Source organism: Triticum urartu, chromosome 7 (assembly GCF_003073215.2).
Source record: "Triticum urartu cultivar G1812 chromosome 7, Tu2.1, whole genome shotgun sequence".
Classification (NCBI taxonomy): Eukaryota; Viridiplantae; Streptophyta; class Magnoliopsida; order Poales; family Poaceae; genus Triticum; species Triticum urartu.
The window spans coordinates 634,338,221-634,359,224 of record NC_053028.1 but is presented as its reverse complement, the minus strand read 5'-3'; the positions used below and the strand labels follow the sequence as shown (position 1 = coordinate 634,359,224).

General features: G+C 43.4%; 1 pseudogene; it reads left to right on the top strand.

Moving 5' to 3' along the window:
- The first annotated feature begins 4,600 nt into the window (after positions 1-4,600).
- Positions 4,601-13,574, top strand: LOC125518035 (annotated as a pseudogene).
- The last annotated feature ends 7,430 nt before the right edge of the window (positions 13,575-21,004 follow it).

Genomic DNA, 21,004 nt, shown 5'->3' with positions numbered 1-21,004 from the left:
TTAGATTTGGGGTACACGGTTGGAGGTGCCTTGATGCCGCAGCTAGTGATTGTCACTACCATATTAATACCTTGCAGCAAACTGTACCCACACATTTTGGGTATATGTACTCATCAAACAGTCGTACGCCCTTGTACACCTTAGAACATTGTTAGATGTGTCGGCATGGGAAGTACCGGGACATACAAATGTACATCGACTAAGTTCGTGCGGAGACATTTCTCTTGTGTCAACTAGCAAAATAAACTGAATTTCTTCCAAAAGAAAAGGAAAGGACGAAGCTTTAGAGTTTTGAGATGTTCCCCGATCATCACGCCAAAGAGGCCGAACAAGTGAAGGCACATATTTGTATTTCCCAAAATCTCTCAGGCCTAACTAACTATTTGTCTAGTGATCAAGCAAAGACATAAAGATCATCCAATGTGAATCGTGTATGCATGTTTGCAGTTTTCCTTACGATGAATTGAGCACAACGACTCGTCACCATCAATATCATTTTGTGGCATGGATCCTCCAAAACGTATGTGCTACCTAGGATGGTCTCGCTTCAAAATCACTAGCTTATAAATAAAGGTGAAGTGATTGATATCTGAAGAGAAGGGTACTAGATGCAAGTACGAAAAAGTTGAATGGCGAGAGAGAGAGAGAGAGAGCAACAAAGTTAAGGTAAAGTTAATGCTTGCAGAGAAGAAATTGAATTTACTGTTGCAAGCCTAGTTCTTTTCTTTCTTTTTAACATCGAAGATCGGGTACATTATTGGAGATGAATTGCCGCGCTTTGGGCCTAGAAGGCTGGGGCCGGTTACCCGACCAGCACTGGCAGCTGACAGGGCTGGTGCGAGGCGATGTTGCAAGAGAAAATAGCGGTCGTCACGATTGAAGGGTGTAGCGTGGGACAGTGGCAACATTTTTTTGCACTAGTAGATAATTTTTACACCCTCTGTTTCATAAAATGAGTGCGGCTGTTGTATTAATGTAGTGTTAAAAACGCTCTTATATTATGAGGTGGGGGAGTGGTATTTTGGAGAGTAAACACAGCGACAGGGCTCTTTAAATCATTTTCATTTTCATTAACTAAATTCACTTTACAAAAATCATGGGTCTGAAAAGCCTAACAATGTGGACTGCCGAGTAGACAAAAGCTCAATCTGACAGAGAACAGCAACATAGGAAAAATCCACTTGACTCCATCCCGGATGATCTCGTATAATAGTCCTATCCAGCATTCAACCATTGGCAGCCAACTCGCCGATCAATCTAGCTAGAACGACCGAACCGACCGGAAGAGTCTTCCGTGTTCCAGATCACCTGCCTGCCCTGCTAGTCATCTTAAGCCCAGCGGGTTCATCTCACCTGCTCACCATATACGACTAGTCATCATAGCTCGTGCTAAGATTTGTTCAGCTGTCCGTGTCGCCGTCTTGCACTAGATCACTATCCGGTTTAGGTGCAGAGTCGTTCTCCGACCTAATGCAACGTCATCATGCCGTCCGATTAATCACTCAATATAAGCACGGACAACCTCTATGGTCGACCTGACGATGCATGCCACCAAGCCCAGGACACACCGAGAAGCAAACTTCCATCTGCTGCCCTCTCCGTCTCATAATATAAGACTAATTCATGTAAAAAAACGTATTACATCATAAGATGAAGAGAGTAGCTGATACATAAAGCATTATTAAGCTTCAGAAGTCACGACTCTTGCGGTCTTGCCTTAACTCCCCAGAGCAAGCACGCCAGGTTGCACATTCCGTAGCAACTAAAACAAATCTCTTTCCTTCTTTCGGGGCCAACAAATCATTTCTGTGCAATGGAGAGATTAAACGAACAGGCGCTACGAGCTCTGAATCTCTGATGCAGTTGCGTTGAAGCAAGGAAAGCCTCTGAGCTGCAGGAGGATTCCATATACACACGTACAGTACGTACGTACCAAAACGAGCTCACCGGAAATGTCACGAAAAGTCACGGCGATCCTTTTCTCCTCCATATGTCGCTAGTGGACACGGCGGAGGCAACAATAATGCTGAGCTGTGCCAAAAAAAAAAAGCACATCCACCCCAACCGTGCGGTCTGCACATCCAACAACCCTAATCGGAACCCCTCAAAAGGAAAAAATGCTGGGCTCCGAACCCGTGAGACAGTGTCTTGTCGAATCTCCTTTTCTTATTTTCCGGGAGGCTTTGTGATAATAAAAGTTTTTTTTGCAAATTGATAATAAACGTTTTAAGGGAACGAGAGGATGAGAACGAAAGCAACATCCACGACGCGACGTGTGGGACGGGAGGTCATGAGCGGACGCGTTCTTCCCGTTGCTCTTGCTCGCCGTCATACGGCGTCGGCGTATATCACACGGACGTTGTGCTGGAGAGGATGTCAAGCAAGTCGCGATGCCTTTTTTTGGAGTCTCCACCGAGAGTTTGTGCTGTTCGGCGCTTTTTAATTCAAAATAATTTATTGCATTTGAATTTATGGGAGTAACATTACATAATGGGACTGGGTATTTGTGTGTTGCCTGTAAAAAAAAATGTTTTAGTCCATTCCATTGTCGATGCCTTCCTTACGCTCTGTGGTCTACCCACGATGTTGCTGCCGGGCACCGACACTCGTGGACGGTGTCGTTGCCCCGCCGCCCTACCTTGTTTGAGTTGCCTTTTCCGTTGCCGATTAGGCCATCCCTCTATAACTCTCTAAAGACCCCTTCTTCAGTGTAGACGACCCCCCCCCCCCCCCCCCCCCCCCCCCCCCCCTCTCCCCTCGTCGGCACATGTCAACCCTCCGCCTTGCCTCCGTTAACGCCACTGTTAGGCCTGGGCATTCGGTTAACCCAAACCGATCGGTTCGGTTCTTCGGGTTAATAAAAATTTCGGTTTTGCAAAATTGATGACCGATCGGTCTTCCAAAATCCTGCTAACCGAGTGTTCGGTGGACCGAGACTTCGGTTCGGTCATCGGTTTCAAGACCGAAGAAGCCAAACAACTTGCTAGTAGAAAAAAAATCAAGAAATACATGTATGACCGAAGAGAATGGGGAGAGGAGATGCAGCTGCATCCTACTGGAGCATCTCAGCAGACCGATTCAGCTAGCAGACCTGTAACTTGAAGAATAAAATTGCAGGCCGATGGTCGGGAAGCAGATGTCCCTGTAGGCATGGCCGAATGGAGGATGGAGTGTTGGTGGAAACTTCTATTGGAGACGGTCTCTGTGGGGAAGAAATTCGAGGAAGGAGGAGATGTTGCGGCGTCGGCGCTGGCGCCGACCAGAGGGATCGATTGGCGGCTTCTTAGATCTGGCGGTTCCCTGGATGTGGATAAGGTGCGGCGGTGGCAGCCCCCTTTTTTGTGTCGAAGTGAGTTTTCTCATGGGAAGCGTTGAACTAATCCAAGTGAAGGCTTAAACGGACGCATCCAAGTTTAGTTGATATTGTGGGCTATGGGCCTAATGCATTGAATTGGCCTGTTACTATTCTTTCTCGGTTACTTACGGTACTTAGGGTAGTCGAGGGTCATAACCGAAACGACCGATGTAATATTGGTTTTACAGAGTTGCTGACTGAATTTAGTACTGATTTTTTCGGTTTCGGTCTATTTGGCATCGGTCCCGGTTCTTTCGGTTCGGTAGTTCGGTCTTCAGTTAAAATGCCCACCCTAGCCACTGTCAGCCATGTCGCCCACCCCTAGCCACTGTCAGCCATGTCGCCCACTTCTCCAGCATGGTGCGCGTCGTCTTCAGGAAAGTCGACCGACGTGATACATCTCCAGACATCATACATTCAACCAATGGCTAGAGAATTTTCCAATATGAAACTCTTGTTTCTAAAAATATATTATGCCAATTAACCCATAATTTTCTCCTCCATCACTCGTGCCCAATGTTTCGTGTCCCCTTCGCCATCTCCTCATTTTTTCCCACTTTCTTCTTCTCATCGTTTTTTTATCTTCGATGGCGTGTCATGTCGTTGCGTTTTGTGCATTCTAATCTTGACTATCGATTGGTCATATTAGATGGTCTTTGTACATGAGTGCGCGACACCTTCTAGATATCCACTCCAACTGGCAGTTCGGACAACATACTAGTGGAAAATTCATTTTTTTTCACGAATGAGTCTAAATACCCTTACTAAAATATGCTTGCGGCACTCTACTCTTATTCACGACTGTCAAGCCATGTTTTCAGGCTCAGAAACACAAACTCAATTGAACTATAATAACAAAATGAAGCCGTATAAATTCAAGAAATGGGGTCAAATATTTCCAGCCGCAAAATATCTTGTTGCAAACCTATAATATATAAATGTAGGATTATACCAGTGAAAATTCAAAATCATATCCTCGTCCCGTGCGTGCCGGCGAAGGAAAGATCATGAGGCCCAGTGTGTCACGCTCACGCACCACACCAACGGCGTGAGCCGACCCGTCCAACTCCAACGGCCACCAACCAGCCGAACCCTCGACGGCGTCACCTTTGGAATCTCCTCCCCATATCCTGGATTTTTTGCGTGGTGGGGACGGACTCCGCGACCGCCTCTCCCCTCCCTTTTTTTTTTTTTTTTTTGAGGGAAGCCTCTCCCCTTCCTATCCGCTCCGGCCCCCACAAGTCACCCGTGCCGGTGCCGTGGTGCTTCTTCCTTCTCTCCCTCCCGTCCGAGCCGGCTCGGCTATAAAATCCCCGCCCCCTCCCGTCTCCTCTCCACACATCCGATCCGATCCAATCCAATCCAGCCCCCCTACGATCTCACCGGGAAACCTCCGATCCGAGCGAAGCGAAGGCTCTCTCGTCCTCCTCCTCAAGGTATGCGAGGCTACGGTTTCTTCTTCGCTCTCTCGTGCGTGCGTGCGTGCCCTTGGATCGATCGTTGCTAGCACCGCCCTCGATTCCTGCTAGTCGTATGGATTTGGATTAGATCTGTGGGTGGGTCGAGGCGTTATTGCTGTTGATCGATTGCAGCTCGTTCGGTTAGTCGTGGCTGATTAGGCCTGATTGTAGTTAACACGTCTCTCTTGATTATGCCGTGATTTTCGAGCAGATCTGCCGATTATGATGGGATTGCTGTGGGGTCGGTTCGTCTTAGTTCTGCTTGGTTGTTATTGTGGATTTTTGATTATGTACCGCTCATGAGCCTCATATGTTGAAGGGTACACCTTCGTGGTATTACTGGGATGCGATGCGATTGCTGTTGGTTCGGTTCATCTATCTCGTTATAGACTTAGTTAGCTAGTTTCTGATTTTGTAGCCCTATGATCTGTGGAAGGATACACCTATGATTTGCTAGATTAATAGTTCAGCTTTGTAGTTGCTTGTAGCGTCCGTAGTTGGGCATTGAATTCAACTCTTAAATTCATGTCGGTTTGCCGATATTACTGTTGGTTTCTAGGCTTGTTGACAAGCTTCTCAGTACAACCAGATTACATCAGCTCCCATTGAAACTGCGCTGGTAGATATGCTATTCCCTCCGTCCCATAATATAGCAGCGTTTTTGATACTAGTATAGTGTCAAAAACACTCTTATATTATGTCAATCCATTGGCTTGTTCTAGTGGCCAGCTCCTGGGCAGTTTGCTGTCAGCTCTCTAGCTGATTTCATCTCTGTTGCAATTTCATCTTTGTAGCATGGTGGCCATCTGGTTCATCTATTGTTTGACGTACTGCAGATATCCCTGTACTGTAACTTAATCTGCTTCTGTCTGCTTTGTATTTACAGATGCAGATCTTTGTGAAGACCCTCACCGGCAAGACCATCACCCTTGAGGTCGAGTCATCGGACACCATTGACAATGTCAAGGCCAAAATCCAGGACAAGGAGGGCATCCCTCCGGACCAGCAGCGTCTCATCTTTGCTGGCAAGCAGCTCGAGGATGGCCGCACCCTTGCTGACTACAACATCCAGAAGGAGTCCACCCTCCACTTGGTGCTCAGGCTCCGTGGTGGTATGCAGATTTTTGTGAAGACCCTCACCGGCAAGACCATCACCCTTGAGGTTGAGTCCTCGGACACTATCGACAATGTGAAGGCCAAAATCCAGGACAAGGAGGGCATCCCTCCGGACCAGCAGCGTCTCATCTTCGCTGGCAAGCAGCTCGAGGATGGCCGCACCCTTGCTGATTACAACATCCAGAAGGAGTCCACCCTCCACTTGGTGCTCAGGCTCCGTGGTGGCATGCAGATTTTTGTGACAGACCCTCACCGGCAAGACCATCACCCTGGAGGTGGAGTCATCTGACACCATCGACAACGTGAAGGCGAAGATCCAGGACAAGGAGGGCATTCCCCCGGACCAGCAGCGCCTCATCTTTGCTGGTAAGCAGCTTGAGGATGGCCGCACCTTGGCGGACTACAACATTCAGAAGGAGTCAACCCTTCACTTGGTGCTCCGTCTCCGTGGTGGCCAGTAAGCTCCTGGCCATGGAGCTGCTTTTTGTCTCTGGGTTCACAAGTCTCGTCTTCGGTGTCCTCCAAAGGAGTCTGGTCTATGTCTGTCGTTGCCTGAACTGTCTTTGTTTCTATACCGTACTATGATGCAGTGTTATCGTTTGTATCTGCAAACTTCTGCTGGTGTGCAGCAGCTTTGATGAACTTAATATTAAGTGAGCCCTGAATTCAATCCATAATATTGTTTGTCTTGCCTGATGTTTCCTGTTGTGTTATGTGGTTTCTTGTGATATTTCTGATGCATTTGATCTGCTTTTGGCACATGTTTTCTGGTTGGTGACCTCTATGCTCTATCCTCTGAAATGCGTGTGTTCAAACAGATTTTGTTTTTTGTACTTGCCAACTTTCTGGCCTGTAGAATCCCTTTGATCCTCAAATTTTCTAAGATACGTGGAGTCCCGTGTGCTGGTCGTTGCCCCATTTTATTCAAACATATGTGTGTTCTTCTTGCTGATCTTGTGCTTGTGTTGGCTGCATGACCCCTGATGCCCTCTCGCACAGGCGCGGCTGCTGTAGACGCGGCGACCTCCAGCCAAAGACGTGAACATGTGGCACCGGCGCTGCAATGTTGGGGCACCGGCGCTGCAATGTTGGGGCGTCCGGTGACAGTGAGGGTCGTTCCCTGTTGCTGGAGTTGCCGTTGCAAAGTGGGTGGACGTGGGCCGCTACAAGGGTCTAGCTTGCCACAATGACAATAAGACACGAGCTGAAGTTGCAACATGAGGTCTTGTTATAATTGCAACAAGTGAAAGAGGATAGGATCGTGAGATCGGACTGGTCACCCGGCCAATCTTTTCCAAAGATCAGCCAACCGACGAGTAGCAAGCCCTAAGAAAACAATGCTCACATGGTTTTGTTTGTCCCAGTTTTCAATTATTGGTATGTAGCATTTTGGATAATGTATTTTTTCACAAGTGCAAAACTTCCAAGTTACATCATTTTTATGAAAAAATTTGGGCTATGCAATCGTATAAAAATCACGTTGCGCAACCCATATGCCACTTTAACTACCTACCAACATGATCTAAACCTTAGTGTATCCCTGATCTACCACAAGCTGTTTCCGAGTTGCTATCTCTCTCTTGATACATCATCGCTACCTTTCTCTTGATACCTCCCATTCCTATCCAGTGGTTGGTTGATGAGATAGTGAGTGACAAAGACAAAAGGAAGATGAATTAATCAATCAACGATTGTCATCATTTGAAAAAGATGTTGGGAACAATGGGGAAAGTAAGAGAGGTTGTATAAATATGATGTAGTTTAGCTTCGGAAGTATTTGCGATAAAGGTGATACATTTGATGGCATGGAGAATTTGAGACCACATACCACGTGCAATGTTAGGTGCAAAGAGTTAATCCCTTTGAAGGTTAAAATTAATATACTAGTTAAAATTACACATGTGTATATATACATGTTGTAAGGAGACGAGGACCCAATATGATTTGAACTTCGATTTGTTTTTGTGTACCCTCTTATGATATCCATGCTAAAAAGTTATGTGTGACGAGCTAAGTTTTGAAGAATCTGTATCATACCCCACCTTATTTTAGGCGGAGACAGTGTATTAGGGTCTTCTAAGTTTTAGTGGCCTTCTTCGCAAGATAGTCGTAGTCGGCATTTCTTCTTGTAGGCTATGGAATTTGTAATGTCGCCATGAAATGTGGAGGCGCTAGGGCTAGATGCCTTATTGATGCTGATTGTAAGCATTGCTCTCATTGTCTTTTATTTTTCTCTTTTAGTTATGTGGGTATGTTGACTCTGTGTTGCGATGCTTTATTAGATCGAGTTTACTTATTTTGTCTTACCTTAATGCTTTAATAAAAAAACTATTATTGAAAAACACCTCTTATGTTTTACTACCTACATGGTGGCAATAACATGGCTATTATTTTCATACGCAATGTCATTAAGCCGATATGATACCATATTCTGAATGAGGGCATAGGGACATAATCATGTCATTTTCAAGCACCTAAAATGTTTTATAAATTTGATGTCACAAAATCTCTCCTTTTTTAATTAGTTTCCTTTTTTAATTTATTGTTCATAAGGGTATAGGCACTACATGTATCAGCTTATTTGTCTGCCATGGCAGACGGCAAAGGAACCAAAAGCAGACGGCAAACTTCTTTGCTGTCTGTCGCTGACGGCAAAAAAAGCTACGATAAATAGGTTCTTTGCCGTCTGCGTCCTCAAAGCGGACGGCAAAAACCCTTTGTCGTTAGTGGCAGACGGCAAAGAACATGGACGGCAAATAACAGGCGTTAGCCACGTTAGGTGGCTAACGGGAGGCTTTGTCGTCTGCCAGGGGACAGCAAACATGCCCTCCCCTTTGCCGTGTGCTATCTGATGTCAGGCACGCGTCATGCCCCCCCAAGCCTTTGCCGTCCGCCACAGACGGAGAACTCCTTTGATTTTTGCTAATCATTTATTGGTCATCTCTTTCTAACTAGTGTGATCGGTGTACATCCACGCACGATCACTCATCTTGCCTAGCTACTGGACAGACAAGAAATGTATATAATTCAGCATGTATATCCATCAGTTAATCTAGTTTGTCAATTTTAGTACGTCCATGCAACCTACACTCTAATAGGTAAAGATATGTCCTAATCCCACCCGAGTATGTGTAGATTGAGTACGTTCTCCATACTTTATCCCATTCTGAGACAAAATTTCGGTAGCACCTCCCCGCTGTTCTCATGATACACGTCTCGGCAAAAAGCCGAGAGAATGTGCATCCGGAGAACAACAGGGAGGCGCTGACGAAATTTTGTCTTGGAATGGGGTAGAGCATGGAGAACGTACCCAATCTACACATCCTCGGGCTGTCCGTGGAAATCGCTGGACAATCCGAATGAGTTATGTGATAAATATGCAACTGAATGCATATTTATAGATGCAACCCTTTCGGACGGGAGACACATACTGGTTACGCGACTTAGCATGAAAATGAAATCTACCGACATGATTAAAAGAGCGTAGGAGGTGAAGGTGGATTCGTAGCTCACCCTTGGCTATAGAGGAAGTAGTCGAACAATGGCGAGATCACAGACCAAAAACTTCGACCACGATGGCTCCAAGGAGATGAAATAGCACAAAGCCTGTAAATTTTAGCGATCAAGTCAAGAAAATTTACGACATCACATCACATAAAGTATCGACACTTCAAACTATGAAAAAAAACTTCGACCCCTCGGTGATCCTCGACCCCGACCCCTCGACGATCCTCGACCCCTCGACCCTCGATCCCTCGGAGATCCTCGACCCTCGACCCCTCGACCTTCTTTTCCTTCTTTTCTTTCTTTTTCTACTTTTTCTACTTCTTTTTTTTCATCTTCTTCAAGTTAATGCTTGCATAGGCGGGTGGTGGGGCGGCACGGCGCAGTGGCGAGGGCGGTGGGGGTCGGGGGCGGCGGCGGTGGCGATTGGGGTCGGGGGCGCGATGGAGTGAGAGGGCAGAGAGAGTGGGAGGTGGGGTGGGGGCGGGCCGTTAGGTAGCGTTTGGTTTGCCGTCTGCTGGCAGACGGTAATGGGGTGGGGCTGATGGGCCATTAAGGTTTAGGCCTCCACTGGACCTCATCCATCTCTTTGGCGTCTACTAGCGGACGGCAAAAAAGGCTGATGGCAACTAGGCTCTTTGCCGTCAGCCATGTCTTTGCCGTCCGTTTTTTATAAGCAGACGACAAAGGCCTTCTTTGCCGTCCGCTAGCAGACGGCAAAGAGCTGACTGGTGGCAAATTCTCTGTTTCCAGTAGTGAGGGACACTGGGCAGCTACCACACCTTTCTCTAAAATCTTTACCAGTCAAAAAGGTTTACTAACACCTGAAAAGGCAAATAATGTTATTCCTGCGAGGACTACTCCTTTTCGTTTCTTTGCTGAAAGTTCAACATCAGAGACCAATACCTTGTGCATCTACATGGCATCAATTTATCAGATTCAACGAAAGGAGGTTGACAAATTTTCACTTGATATGCCGTATTATTATATGCATCCTCCTCGCATGGTAACTGCACCTTCACCAGGAGATGAGAACTCAGGGAGAGGAGAGACAAAGAAAAATCCAGGAAATGCAATGATGTGAAACTTCACCATCATTCTGTATTTATTTTGACTTGAGGTTTCACAATATGTTGTGGTTTATCTTTCATGGATTCGGTAACAGGCTCAGGGATTCAGGCTCCACAAGCTATTAATTTGTTTTGTTGCATAGCGGCAACAAACCAAAGAAATATATATCTTTTCCCTTTCACTCCACAAAAGGAAGATGTTATCAGCTGCATTTATCTACTAATTTGTATTGTGAACAAGATATATATTTGAATAATTTTGAAAGCCATGCACCTACCCACCGACATGCTTCCGCGATGAAACCTTGCAGATATGATCACAAAACATCCAACTATAGTAGCCATCTCTATGGCGTAGAATCATAAATAGGTTTTAAATTTCAAATAAGTTTTAGAAAAGGGTCAAAACACGAACCGCGACCGCCTCTCCCTCCTCTCCCTATCCGCGGCCGGTGCCGTAGCGCTTCCTCCTTCTCTCCCTCCCGTCCCAGGCTCCCAGCCGCCTATAAATTGAGAGAAGTGCATATTACACCCCCAACTCTAGCCCTAGTCTAATATACATCCATCAACTCCAATACCGTCTAAAATACACCCCTCAACTCTCAAAACCGGCTAGAATTCAACCCTCCCCTCCCTGTTGACCGGTTTTGACCCAGTTTGACCGGTTTTGACTGAGTGAACAGTAAAAATAAAAAAATTTAAAACAAAAAAATTATTTTTTTGACAAAATTCAAAAAGTTCCAAATTTTTGCACCACGTGAACAGTAAATTCAAAAAAAATCACCTTTTCAGCATGTTTGGATACCTGAGTAAATTTGAGATGTCCGTAAATTCGAAAAAAATTCAAAATTTTCAGCATGGTGAACAGTAATTCGGGAAAAAAATCCAAAGAAAATCAGCACGCGCTCAAACATCATCCATGCAAAAAAAGGGTTTTAAAAAAATCGATTTTACTGTTCGCCAAGCTGAAATTTTGAAAAAAAAATCGAATTTACGGACATCTCGAATTTACTCAGGTGTCCAAACATGCTGAAAAGGTGATTTTTTTTAATTTACTGTTCACGCGGTGAAAAAAACTTGGAACATTTTTGAATTTTTTTCAAAAAAAAATATGGTTTTTAAAATTTTATTTTTACTGTTCACTCAGTGAAAACCGGTCAAACTGGGTCAAAACCGGTCAACAGGGAGGGAGGGTTGAATTATGGCCAGTTTTGTGAGTTGGGGGTGTATATTAGACGGTATTGGAGTTGGGGGTGTATATTAGATTAGGGCTAGAGTTTGAGGGTGTAACATGCACTTCTCTCCTATAAATTCCCCGCCCCCTCCCGTCTGCTATCCACAAATCAGTCCAGCCCCCCTCACATCTCGCCGGAAAATCTTCTCAACCGATCGAAGCGAAGGCCATCTCGTCCCCCTCCTCAAGGTATGCGGCTCTCCGACCGTTCCCTTTGCCTCCTCCTGTTCATAGATTATTATTTGTAGTGCTCGATTGCTGTTAGTCGTCTGGAGTAGATCTGCTGCGTAGGCGCTATTATTGTCGGTCGATTGCTCCTGGTTCGGTTACTCGAGGTTGATTAGGCTCGGTTGTAGTTGAAATAGTTTTGGAATTCATATTCTGTGGCTAAATCTCTCTATTATGCGTGGATTTTCGAGTACATCTGCCGATTCCGATGGGTTTGCTGCCGTTTCGGTTCATCTATATCACTCTAGTTGCAGTTAGCTAATTCCCCTAGGTTTTTCATCTATATAGGAGTAGTATTATTGTGGACTTCTGATTTTGTGGCCCTCATATTGCACCCTTGCCTGATCTGTAAGGACTAAGGAGTATACCTGATAGCCATGTAGTTGTACGTCGATTTTCGTGTAACATGTTTGCTTCCACGAGGCTTAATGATTGAACTTCTGCTAAAATTTATCCCTTGTCTGTCAATCGATCAGCTACTTCTCTTCTACAGTTCAGGTTATTCTTAACCATCTATGTATTGTTTGATGCCCTTCAGTTTTCCTTATACTGTCCCTTACCCATGAGGCTAGAGATTGCGCTAGCTGATAGAACTGCTAATATATTTGTGACAGCGGGTCCTTCAAAAGTTATCACTGTCAATCATTTGATTAGCTTATTCTAGGGTTTTCTTAGTTACAATTCCATCCCTGTTGTATCATCTGGTTCCATGTATTGTTTGATCTACTACAGATTTCTCTGTACCGTTTCTAACTCTTCGGCGTGCTTTGTTGTTTACAGATGCAGATCTTTGTGAAGACCCTCACGGGCAAGACCATCACCCTTGAGGTCGAGTCCTCGGACACTATCGACAACGTCAAGGCTAAGATCCAGGACAAGGAGGGCATCCCTCCGGACCAGCAGCGTCTCATCTTCGCTGGCAAGCAGCTCGAGGATGGCCGCACCCTGGCTGACTACAACATCCAGAAGGAGTCCACCCTCCACCTGGTGCTCAGGCTCCGGGGTGGCATGCAAATCTTCGTGAAGACCTTCACCGGCAAGACCATCACCCTTGAGGTCAAGTCATCTGACACCATTGACAACGTCTAGGCGAAGATCCAGGACAAGGAGGGCATCCCCCCGGACCAGCAGCGTCTCATCTTCGCTGGCAAGCAGCTTGAGGATGTCCGCACCCTTGCTGACTACAACATCCAGAAGGAGTCCACCCTCCACCTGGTGCTAAGGCTCCGGGGTGGCATGAAAATCTTTGTGAAGACCCTCACGGGCAAGACCATCACTCTGGAGGTTGAGTCTTCGGACACGATCGACAATGTGAAGGCGAAGATCCAGGACAAGGAGGGCATCCCAACAGACCAGCAGCGCCTCATCTTTGCTGGTAAGCAGCTTGAGGATGGCCGCACCCTGGCTGATTATAACATCCAGAAGGAGTCCACCCTTCATTTGGTGCTCCGGCTCCGTGGTGGCCAGTAAGCTCCTGGCAATGGTGCTTCTGTTTCTGGGTTCGCAAGCCTTGGTTCCTTCGTTGTAGTTGTCCGGTGTCTCGTCTGGGTCTGTTGATGGTGTCTTTGTTTCTACAGAACTGTGATGCACTGTTATCGGTTGGATCTGAAACTTCTGTCGTACGGCAGGTTATGAATAAGTGAGCCCTGAATTTGGTCTATAATTCTGTTGTTCTTGCCTGGTGTTGAAGTGCGGCTTCTTCTGATGCATTTGATGTGCTTTTCTCTAATGTTTTCTTCTCGCTGTGGTGGAAGAACTTAGTTCTATGCTGTAGCATCTGCGTATGCCCGTTTGCAGTACTTGTGTTTTCCTTAAACGTGTCAAAAATCAGTTCAAATGGTAGGTCCTGTAGTATTGTTGAAACTAGCTAAACGGTAATCCTCCATAATCAGTCCTTGATGCAGCACTTTAACTCTCTTGGATCATGCGAGCACTCTAGAGTCAAAATTTAATGAAAACACAATCCTGAAAATTGATAATAGTACTTCCTTTCGGTCCAAATCTATTTCGGACAATGTTCTTTGCATCTTGAGCTATCATTTGTTCAATTTGGTCGATCTGATACTTAGTTAACTCATTCATCTTGATGTTCCCATTGATACCTACTCCCTCCGTTTCAATAAAGTTCGGTCATCTATTTTAAAACGGAGGGAGTAATCGATAACGAAGCTGAATGGCTTTTTTCGGTCCAATTTCATCCATTTTTGTTGAGGCAATTCTGTATGTCTTTTCACAAGTGCCGGAACTTCTGTCAAATCTATCCCAATCTTAGTACGTATTACGCAATAGAATATCCATGATAAATGTGAGATTTGATGGCATGCAATTTTTCAGAGCATGGACCACGTATTAGGTGCAGAGAGTTAATCGTGTTGAATGTCCAAATTAATAATACTAGTTAAAATTACAACATGCAATAACTAGGTACTCCCTCCGTTTCTTTTTAGTTTGCATATAAGGTTTGGTCAAAGTCAAGCTTGATAAAATTTGACCAACTTTATATTAAAAAATATCAAAATTCACAATATGAAATCAATATTTTCAGATGCACCATGAAATGTATTTTCATATTATATAGTTTTAGTATTGTATATGTTCATATTTTTTAGTACTCACTCCGGTCCTTTTTACTCTGCATATTAGAATTCTCTGAAGTCAAACTTCAGAAAGTTTGACCATATTTATATGAAAAAATATCAACATCTGTCATGCTAAAGTTATACAATATGAAACTTTAAGTCATGACACATCTATTGATATTGATTTCAGATTGTGATGTTGGTACTTTTTTCAATAAAGTTGGTCAAACTTTACAAGGCTTGACTTCAGTCAAATCTTATATGCGAACTAAAAAGGACCGAGGGAGTATAAATTTGGTCAAATTTTGTGTAGTTTGATTTTGACCAAAACTTATATGCACAGTAAAAAGAAACGGAGGGAGTAGTAACATCACACATATCTAGGTTAAATAGATGATGTGGCATGCAATAAATGAACAAAGGAACGAAAGTGATAACATAGCTAGTTACTACTAGTATGAGTAACATCACACATATTAAGGCAAGATGTGTCTATAGCGTAATAAATAAAGTGTTCCATATTACGACACATATGTTACTACCCATTGTGGCTTAGTAGTAACATAGACTAATAACATGTGCATGTTACTAGTCTATATTACTACCCATTGTGGAACGCCAGTACATGCTGCTACCTTAGAAGAAAATCCAGGGATTGACGTCACTGATTCACTGGTCGATATCGATGATGTCAGTCATATCCCTCGATGGATGCGTTGCATTGAAGACTATGCTCCTCCACACCTCATGGTTGCATAGTTGCTATCGAATGTGGATGATCTCTTAGTAGCCTCTGACATAGTAGTTACAAGAGACATAGCATCAACATGTGTTGTGTTTGGGAATATTCTATGACATATTCTTTCTCTCTCTTCCAATTTTATCAGATTTGTAACAATTTGATTATATGCATGTTTAGTTTCTCCAGAGGTTGTGTGTAATGAAGCTACCTTTTGTTTTCTAAAAAGTGATACATCTATGAGCTACTTGATTTTGATCCCATAATACCAACTGGCCCATCGATCGAAAAGCCCCAAAAAAGTTACTTTATCTCTTGAAAAAAGTATAAATTGTTACTAAATTTCAAGAAATCAGCCTACTAGCAAAAAAAGCGATGCCCGATAGACGAATATTTGTCAAGAAGTATCAGGTATTCCGAGGTGTGGAGTGCTCCCGGTACCTCCCAAATGTTAAACAAAAACTCAGTCTAAACATAATCTATATATTAATCTTGTTGCAAATATTCAAATCTAATTTTAAAATACAGATATAGAATTAAATAAGGACAAATCTAGTTGTGGAAAGTAGTATACCCAATTTGCACTCTGAAGTTGGCTCATCAACAATGTTAATTTTGGATTTGTCTTCTTTTCGAACTTTCGAGCTACAAATATTTTGGATTTGAAATTTGTAGTATAATTGATCTGTGTAGTAGAAGTGTATCAATTATTTTGTGAAGTTCAATAAAAAAAATTAGAAATGCAAAAATTCTATGGTAATTCTGGGATTACTCCATGTCGAGGAGCATTGGATACTTTCTCGATTATTCCCGCCCATGGTTCTTATTACTTTGTTTCTATATGCATGCATTGTATTTACACCGATGCAATATTAGAGTTTGAAACATACAGGGTTCTTATTAGTTTCCGTATGCATTGTATTTAGGCTGATACAATATCAAATTGTGAAGCACATCCAGCAGGAAAGCATACCATATCTACCTTGTCCTTCCGTGCTAATAAATAAACATACACGATTGCATTCTTACCTTCTATTTCCCCGAGTGTCCTTTATAAGTCTCCCATCCTTTCAGTTCCTCCATCTTTCAGTCACATGAAGTGTTACTTAATTTAGTTCTTCCAACATGCACCAACAAATATCTTGCACATGGTACCATGCCATTTCTTAATGAACATGCATATATATAACCGCCAAATAGTAGTTATTCTTTGAAGGACTTCGTGCCACTAGAGAAGAGACATGTGGTTGAACTTAACCTATGGCTAGTTGAGTCGGCATGAGAGGTATAGGGACGTGCAAATGCACATCAACTGTGGAGAGTTTAAGTTGGATATAATTCGACCCTCTTGCCACTGTTAGCATGATCGACACGTCACTACAACAAAGTATAGACTGGCAGCATCAGGCTTGCTTGATTCGAAACCCTTGGGATCCATAGACGGTCCCATCCAGGAAGTGCTCACCTTGAAGTTGCAGGCTATGTGCAATAAGTTAGTCCCGAGCAACATGTATGTAAGAACTAAGAACAATGTGAAATGAAATATATATTCATTCATACCGATTTTAGTTTTCTCCAAGAATAAGATTTCTAAAAAAATAAACAAGTCCTTATACTGGTTAATCTATTTTAAATGTGTCACATTTTTAGTCCATCTAGGTACAAAACCATTAACTATATTCATCATTGCCTTCCACAAAAGAAATAAAAGTTACTACCATAGAAAATCCACATGGTTGTAGAGCATCTATCTTGTGGGATTTTTTTTTGTTGCTAAAACAAGGTTTCTATGCACTACACATGCGGAAAAAAAATCTGCACAGTACTACAATGTCAAAATTAAATGTAGCGCATATATGTAAATTATATAGACTAAATTACTCTTAATAGTACTTTGTTGTAGATCATTATTGCTACAGTAAGTTACAATAACCAATTTCATTATATTTAAACTAATTTTTTAAAATAGGATATTTTTTATAATTTTAGTGCATTGACATAATAAGACCAGGGGAGAAGGTGGGGAAAAACACCGATGGTGTCATTCTCCTATGTGTAGTGTTGTCATTACATATTTATAAGAGAACTTTGTTAAATCTTAACAAGTTTGTAAGAAATCATTGGTGTCATTTGACGCCAACGATTGCATGCTTCCTCTGCCCTTGATAAGATGGAGTTATTTTCTTCTACCAAGAATCACAAATGTGGCTGTGTGCTTAGATGCACATGAAGAGATATGAAGTCTTTAGTTATATACCAATACTAGACAACTGTCCGTGCGTTGCAACATGATATAAATATTCTACTTCCTCCGTTCCTTAATATAAGTCTTTTTAGACATTTTAATAACAACTAGAATGTTTTAGAGTGTACATTCACTCATTTTGCTCCGTATATATGTAGTCCCAATTAGAATATCTAAAAAGACTTATATTTAGGAACAGAGGGAGTAGTATATTAGCTTGTGATTTATTTGTCTCTATTAATATGATTGTGTAAATACGCTCACAAAAAATATGATTGTGTAAATAAATGTTTATCAAATGCTGCATATGATTTATCTACCTCGGTGGTTGGTCGCGGCGGGCCTCTCTGCCTTTCTGGTCGCCCATCGCCCGGGGCGCTGGGCGGGCGGCTGCGCTTGCGGCCGGCGTGGCATTGACCGGCGGCAGCCGGTGGGGTGGGTCGCTTGCGGGTCGGGGTGAGGGTCGGCTGTCGAGGGGTCGGGGTGGTACGGGCGACGTTTTTTTTCCTAGTCACTGTCGATCCTGGTTATGTGATGTGCGTGTTTTTGCCTGCTCGCGCCTTTCCGCGGCTGTGCTTTCCTCTCCTGGCGCCATTGGCCGTCGTTTTTTGGTCTGTGATCTCGCCATTGTTCGACTACTTCCTCTATAGCCAAGGGTGAGCTACGAATCCACCTTCACCTCCTACGCTCTTTTAATCATGTCGGTAGATTTCATTTTCATGCTAAGTCGCGTAACCAGTATGTGTCTCCCGTCCGAAAGGGTTGCATCTATAAATATGCATTCAGTTGCATATTTATCACATAACTCATTCGGATTGTCCAGCGATTTCCACGGACAGCCCGAGGATGTGTAGATTGGGTACGTTCTCCATGCTCTACCCCATTCCAAGACAAAATTTCGTCAGCGCCTCCCTGTTGTTCTCCGGATGCACATTCTCTCGGCTTTTTGCCGAGACGTGTATCATGAGAACAGCGGGGAGGTGCTACCGAAATTTTGTCTCAGAATGGGATAAAGTATGGAGAACGTACTCAATCTACACATACTCGGGTGGGATTAGGACATATCTTTACCTATTAGAGTGTAGGTTGCATGGACGTACTAAAATTGACAAACTAGATTAACTGATGGATATACATGCTGAATTATATACATTTCTTGTCTGTCCAGTAGCTAGGCAAGATGAGTGATCGTGCGTGGATGTACACCGATCACACTAGTTAGAAAGAGATGACCAATAAATGATTAGCAAAAATCAAAGGAGTTCTCCGTCTGTGGCGGACGGCAAAGGCTTGGGGGGGCATGACGCGTGCCTGACATCAGATAGCACACGGCAAAGGGGAGGGCATGTTTGCTGTCCCCTGGCAGACGACAAAGCCTCCCGTTAGCCACCTAACGTGGCTAACGCCTGTTATTTGCCGTCCATGTTCTTTGCCGTCTGCCACTAACGACAAAGGGTTTTTGCCGTCCGCTTTGAGGACGCAGACGGCAAAGAACCTATTTATCGTAGCTTTTTTTGCCGTCAGCGACAGACAGCAAAGAAGTTTGCCGTCTGCTTTTGGTTCCTTTGCCGTCTGCCATGGCAGACAAATAAGCTGATACATGTAGTGCCTATACCCTTATGAACAATAAATTAAAAAAGGAAACTAATTAAAAAAGGAGAGATTTTGTGACATCAAATTTATAAAACATTTTAGGTGCTTGAAAATGACATGATTATGTCCCTATGCCCTCATTCAGAATATGGTATCATATCGGCTTAATGACATTGCGTATGAAAATAATAGCCATGTTATTGCCACCATGTAGGTAGTAAAACATAAGAGGTGTTTTTCAATAATAGTTTTTTTATTAAAGCATTAAGGTAAGACAAAATAAGTAAACTCGATCTAATAAAGCATCGCAACACAGAGTCAACATACCCACATAACTAAAAGAGAAAAATAAAAGACAATGAGAGCAATGCTTACAATCAGCATCAATAAGGCATCTAGCCCTAGCGCCTCCACATTTCATGGCGACATTACAAATTCCATAGCCTACAAGAAGAAATGCCGACTACGACTATCTTGCGAAGAAGGCCACTAAAACTTAGAAGACCCTAATACACTGTCTCCGCCTAAAATAAGGTGGGGTATGATACAGATTCTTCAAAACTTAGCTCGTCACACATAACTTTTTAGCATGGATATCATAAGAGGGTACACAAAAACAAATCGAAGTTCAAATCATATTGGGTCCTCGTCTCCTTACAACATGTATATATACACATGTGTAATTTTAACTAGTATATTAATTTTAACCTTCAAAGGGATTAACTCTTTGCACCTAACATTGCACGTGGTATGTGGTCTCAAATTCTCCATGCCATCAAATGTATCACCTTTATCGCAAATACTTCCGAAGCTAAACTACATCATATTTATACAACCTCTCTTACTTTCCCCATTGTTCCCAACATCTTTTTCAAATGATGACAATCGTTGATTGATTAATTCATCTTCCTTTTGTCTTTGTCACTCACTATCTCATCAACCAACCACTGGATAGGAATGGGAGGTATCAAGAGAAAGGTAGCGATGATGTATCAAGAGAGAGATAGCAACTCGGAAACAGCTTGTGGTAGATCAGGGATACACTAAGGTTTAGATCATGTTGGTAGGTAGTTAAAGTGGCATATGGGTTGCGCAACGTGATTTTTATACGATTGCATAGCCCAAATTTTTTCATAAAAATGATGTAACTTGGAAGTTTTGCACTTGTGAAAAAATACATTATCCAAAATGCTACATACCAATAATTGAAAACTGGGACAAACAAAACCATGTGAGCATTGTTTTCTTAGGGCTTGCTACTCGTCGGTTGGCTGATCTTTGGAAAAGATTGGCCGGGTGACCAGTCCGATCTCACGATCCTATCCTCTTTCACTTGTTGCAATTATAACAAGACCTCATGTTGCAACTTCAGCTCGTGTCTTATTGTCATTGTGGCAAGCTAGACCCTTGTAGCGGCCCACGTCCACCCACTTTGCAACGGCAACTCCAGCAACAGGGAACGACCCTCACTGTCACCGGACGCCCCAACATTGCAGCGCCGGTGCCCCAACATTGCAGCGCCGGTGCCACATGTTCACGTCTTTGGCTGGAGGTCGCCGCGTCTACAGCAGCCGCGCCTGTGCGAGAGGGCATCAGGGGTCATGCAGCCAACACAAGCACAAGATCAGCAAGAAGAACACACATATGTTTGAATAAAATGGGGCAACGACCAGCACACGGGACTCCACGTATCTTAGAAAATTTGAGGATCAAAGGGATTCTACAGGCCAGAAAGTTGGCAAGTACAAAAAACAAAATCTGTTTGAACACACGCATTTCAGAGGATAGAGCATAGAGGTCACCAACCAGAAAACATGTGCCAAAAGCAGATCAAATGCATCAGAAATATCACAAGAAACCACATAACACAACAGGAAACAA